Below are 6052 nucleotides of genomic sequence, written 5' to 3'. Positions count from 1 at the left end.
TACCTTTTTTTCGGAGGGGGGCGGGACAAACTTCCATAGAATTACTTCCAACTCTTTTGAAATTATTTTCCCTTTCTGGATTATAATCATCCAACACACGAGAAATGACTTAAGATGGAGCAACGCCAGTGGAAAATGTGTTAATAATTAAATAAATACGATGATCCAAAAATCAATCAGAATATAGTGTAGAAGAAAATCATGATCATAGAAATAGACTAATAAAGCCTCTGGTAATGCAGTAAGACAAGGTGTGTAAGAAAGGTGAAAGCTAAAGAATCTTTACTATGTATGTCATTTGTATTTATACATTTGCGCATGTTCACAAGAATTACTGTTCAACCTCACTATATGCATCTATAGCTAGTTTACCATTAGGTACCATATAATTGACTAGCACGCCGTTTATTCCCAGAGATCCCACAAGCCACACTAATAAATTAATCATACAGACATGATTAGACATCACATGATGCGTGTGATCTTGGTCTGCAGAGCTTTTTTGGATAATTGTATTACAATTTTCATTACTTGAATTCCTACAGCATGGTACAAGGGTCAGCATTTTTTATCTTTTCAGTATCTCTCCAGTTTTCTCTCGCAAGCAGTTTGATCTTTAGGATAATTGAGTCACTAGTGAGATTATAGACAAAAGCTGCCTCAGTAGATACAGAGACTGATTGGGCAGGCATACGGGCACTGGGTCCATAGATCCCTTCATTTCAGGGGTCTCCCTTGACTAATCAATGACAGAGACGAGTCAGTGCCCCCATTATTGTTCACTATAATGAAATGCATGCCCAGCTGCACCAGTCGCACAGACCCTCCAGATATCTTTCCCGACTGAATGAAATGTTTCTCTCTCATCTAATTCACAAATCATTATAAAAACGACACTCCTTTTTGCATATTTATGACTTATGAGCAGTGTATGATCATATGGACATACATAACTCTGCAAGTCATTAATGGCAGTTCCTTAGTTTACATCTACTAATGTGACTTGGATAACGTCCTACCAATAACAGTTGTTTTGATTTTTCTCGTTCAGTTTGAAATGTTATCTCAGTCTGACCTGCTTGTAGTCCTGCTGTGTTATAGCCTATCCTTACAGGAGACACATGTATGATGCAGGTGCACTCAACACAAGTTCAACTCACAATTGACCCACTCATTTGATCATTGATAACATGGGTATGTGAGCTACATGGCCCTGGACCTGGCACGTAGAGCTGTTGTCACCCTTCTGTGCAGCCCTGCCCTGTTGTGGGCCCTAAAACACAACCAGGCAGCACAACCAGGCAGCTGACCCTTGAGTGGAGGCAAGTAAAAACATAACCAGAGGAAATCAAATGTTATTTCCTCCCACAGATGTTGCACATCTTACAAAGATGACATAACACATGTCTATTGCAACAATGTAATGTCTTGCGAAATAAATTATTCTTTTTTTTTGCCATTTCAACAACTTGAAATGCTGCTTTCAGTTCTGAACTTTGCTCTTTCAGCAGTCTCTACATAAAAATAAATCATCTCTGTAATAAAAATCAGTGGTCGAACAGAAACGAATCCTTAAATGCTTCATGCCTTGTAGGTTTAGAACATCTGAGGGTCCTCTAGAATCCAGAGAGATGTCCTCATGTCACAGGCAGGGACCAAAAGACCTGGTCCTCTCACAGTAGTTGACCTCTTCTCACTCTTCTGGGGCCAGAAACCCTCAGTTTAGCAATGGCTCTCAGCCTGCAAGATAATAACATCTGACACACTGATTTGGGAGAAGTAATTGCACCCCACACTGTTGTAATTTCTCATTCATGCATGTTTGAATGGTGACTTATGCCACTACTAATTGCCCAAGCCCACTAACTGCAACCCTGACTCATAATAATGTACCTAATGGGCACTTTCCCTGTTTCACACAAGGATTATTGAATTAAAGTTTAAAGTTTATTAAACTGTGTTTATTATTTGTTCTCGAAGCAGAGTGAAGTCATTCTTGCCTCAGTTCTTCTGACAATAGGTTTTCAGTACAACTGATGCCAATGATAGTGACATCATTGTCTACTTGGGCCCCCCAATGCAGCAGGCGTTAACGTTATCTATCCATTGTATGATACATTGTCCTGATCTTCTGTTTTGTTTAAACAGGTGGGTAGCCTCATAATGTTTGTTGTAACCTTTGTTAGGCCAGAGAGGTAGTGTGTAGGGTGGTCTAACTTGGTATATTGTATCAGTCCATTATCTGTTCATTTCATGAATGCTTTCACAAGAACGTAAATGTGGAATCCTCCTCACACATCATCCCGTTACAGAATTATGCAACAATTCCAGCAACAAGTAAAGTGCCAGCTAATTATTCTGGTAAGGTGGAGCCTGGGGGTGTAGCCTTGACGAACTGCCACTTTGCTCATTTGAAAGCCATGATGTCTCTCTCTCATGGGTGGGACAAATTCTCTGGGCGGGTAAAGCAGAGAAACGGGAGGTAATATTGCCCCTTGTGACCTCATAAGGGTCAAGATTCCAGACCGGTCCATCTGAGCTTTCATTTTCTCAAAAGGCAGAGCCGGATGCCCAGGGATCTGTTTACACTTATCACCATTTCTAGCCACTGGGGGACCATAGGCAGGCTGGGGGAACGCATATTGATGTTACAACAACCTCATAAAGTGACATTTTCATGCCATGGGACCTTTAATCTTCTAACCAAAGTGTTCTGACAGTGACTCACCTCATATTTGGTTGATGACGATTAATAGGTCCAATATACTACAGCTAGCATTTAAAATAGTTACTGCAGGAAAAGACAGAGTTGTCTCCCCAGACGCCCCTCCTCCCCAGATTCGAAGTTTATGGAGGTTGCCAGGTTGAGAGGGCTTTCAACAATGCTGACACTAGTCTCACATAGCAAGCCATTACTCCACAGCACAGCGGAGTAGCTAACGTTAGATGCTGGCTAGGTTGACATTCATAAAAGGCCTTGCTCACGCAGAGTTTTGTAGACTGAGATCCACCCTATCTTGGCTTAAAATTACTGTAACAGCCCCTAAGAACACCACTACCTCGAAGTCCTCTCTACCCGACTGTCAGACACAATTTCTCGGCAAAATATTACGGCATCGTGATGTCACGTGACCGGTCGGAGGTCACCTAGTTTTTGTATCATACGTTTCAGTGTCCATACATTTTCGTACAATATCATACAAACCCTTTCATGAGATAGCGTAAAACACAAATATGTTCAACACACATCTGCAGTTCTACAGTAAAATGAAGTGAAGAGAGGAAGGGTTGAAACAAACCAGCAAAGACTGGGCACCGTGGCTCTGCATGGGGCTACACCATGGGAAATAATGATTAAGCTAGAATGTGGCGAATGTGACTCCCCACCTGTGTCTTGTAAAGACTTTTCAGGCTGTAGTTAAAGGGCATGTGTGCTCTGGGGTTGCAGCATTACTGCATTATTTCCATATTGAATATTTAACATATTTAAATATGGTGTGATAACAATATCATGGTTAGGAGGTAGTTAAAAATCATCTGGTGTTACAAGCAAGTCTCAAATAGGATTTAATTAATATAATTTATTTGTGAATTTAAATTAGAAATACATCTTTTTTAAAGAGTAGTGCATACATATTAAATGTGGGGCATGTGGAAGCTGTTAGGCAAGATTACACCTTCTTTGTTCATGATCATGAATGCATAGAGCTGCAGACACAAACCCACTCATCTCTATCCACCTAATGCCTACACCATGGAAATGGCAAGGGAATTTACAGCACAGTTAAGATTATGGAAAAGGATTTCACACTTAAAGCACAGCTCTGTAGAACTGTCAGGTTTCACTGTGTGTAGTCCAAGTTGTTCTAAAAGTGAAAAAGGTGTCTTACTTTTAAAGGGAAATCTTGATATTTATATATTTCTTTTTCTTTTACTATAATTGATTTAAAAAAGCCCACAACATTAAGTTCACCAGATTGCTGAGAAAACTGCAGAGTCAAGACCCTTTGGACATCCATAGTCTCCTTTGAGCTAGTCCCACCTCATTTATTACACTCAAAACACTCAAAACTTGCTCCCCAAGGCAAAGGCTGATTTCACTGGAAAGCATCATATCTTATTTTGCCTACCTACAGCAGTTTTAGGGAGCTTTAAGCTAAGTGTACTTTCAAAACTATTAAAAAGCAATGACCTATCCAAAGCCTATTACATTTCCAACGGACAGTGTGCCCCCAGCTGAGAACATTGCCATTGAGGGAGGGTTTAAGTAAGTGACATGGCCTTCTGCAACCACTTGTTTGGACCAAGCCAAGCATGGTGGTAAAGAAATGTTCCCGACTTCACACCAGGAAGGATGTGACCACTGATGCATGCCAGATAAGGAGTCACTAGACAGAATTTTAAAGCAGTTGCAGCCATTTGTGACTTGTGTATTTGCTGTGCAACATATGGGTGTTGCTGCAAGTTGTTAGCCTAATAACAGAGGTAAAAGGCTTTGGTGGTATCAGGTTTGGTATGTAATGCAACACCATTGCCCAATATAAAAGTGGGTGGCCATTACATACAACACATTAGAATCTGAAAGTCCAACCTTTAATAAATAAATAATAGTGGATTAACTGTACTGCAATCATTATCTTCAAAGGGTTTAATAGTTTACCTCACCAAAAACACAGTCACAAAATCAGACAGTTTAAAGAAAAACATTTGCAACCATTTGAGAACTTACCCCTTTTTAATCGGATATATAGTTAATAGTTGCTGAGCTCTAAGTGTGGCAGATTTGTACTGAGGAAATCACAAAAACATTTATCAAATGCCCTGCATTACAGTAAATTTTCTCTCTGAATGATTTGTCTGGTACTGCACTTTGTGTTGTCTAGACTTGAACCTCCATGTTAAGTGCTGGGGACACAGAGCATGACATTCAGGTATTGTTTTCCATGTTCTCAGACATTACATCATTCACTCCTAACATTAGTTGTGCGTGCTCTGCCCATTGATAGGGTAAAAAGTTGAAAACTTAGGACTGAAGCCCACACAGAGCGGTTTTGCCAAAATAAATTAAAGTTGTACTGTCTTCTCAAGTTTCATTCTGAACTGCCATCATTGTACTGAAGAAGATACGTCATTTTATTTCAACCCAAAATAGCTCAAAAAAGTAAAACTAAGTTGGAACAGTTGTCCCTTTAGACCCTGCGCAGTGTGAATATACAGTACACCGTATATGTGGGCTGCAATACTGTACAGTATGGTTGTCATTAAAGGCAGTCTGGAAATGTACCAGTCAGTGATGGGCTTTCATTGCTAATGCACTCTGACTCAAACAATATGAATCCTTTGGCAAAACGCAGTGTTATCTAAAAAAATTTAAAAACCACAGTGTGTTTTCTAATCAAGATGTGCATCTTTCTGTGTCTAGAAAATGAGAGGCACATGCCAGGAGGAGCATTGCTGTAATAACCTCAAAGCGGATGAGAGTGTACAATTAACATTATGTAAACAACTCATGGACAATTTTAATGCCAGACAATGATCTCACACACACACACCACACACACACACACCACACAACACACATATGAAGGGGAATTTTGGTTTGAGATGTCCTAGAATCTGGCTCTTGATTTTACACAGTCAACCACATTGCCATTTTTCAGCCCTAGTCTTTTCAACCAGTGACATTTTGTTAAATATTGCATTGTTTAAAGGACCCTAGTGAGATTTCAATTTTTTTATATCATATATATATTCATATAATAAACTATCCCTTACTCACTGTTGTCATTTATGCCTGGGTGAGAATATTACTTGCACATACATACATTTAATACATATAAGTAGCTGTCAGTGACACCTAGGGGTGAAATGTACACTGCATGTAAGACCCAGACAGCCTCAGGGTGCATCCAAGAGACACAATGCAAGAATGACAGCCAGACGTTCATACTGGACTGCTTTGTCTGGTTATTCAGATTAATTTATAGTTTAGTAGAAAACAAAAAAAATATTCTGTTACTTGTGTCAGCCAACTTGTAAATGCCCTGCACTG

Source organism: Etheostoma spectabile, chromosome 7, assembly GCF_008692095.1.
Source record: "Etheostoma spectabile isolate EspeVRDwgs_2016 chromosome 7, UIUC_Espe_1.0, whole genome shotgun sequence".
In the NCBI taxonomy this organism is placed as follows: Eukaryota; Metazoa; Chordata; class Actinopteri; order Perciformes; family Percidae; genus Etheostoma; species Etheostoma spectabile.
This window is presented reverse-complemented; position numbering follows the sequence as displayed.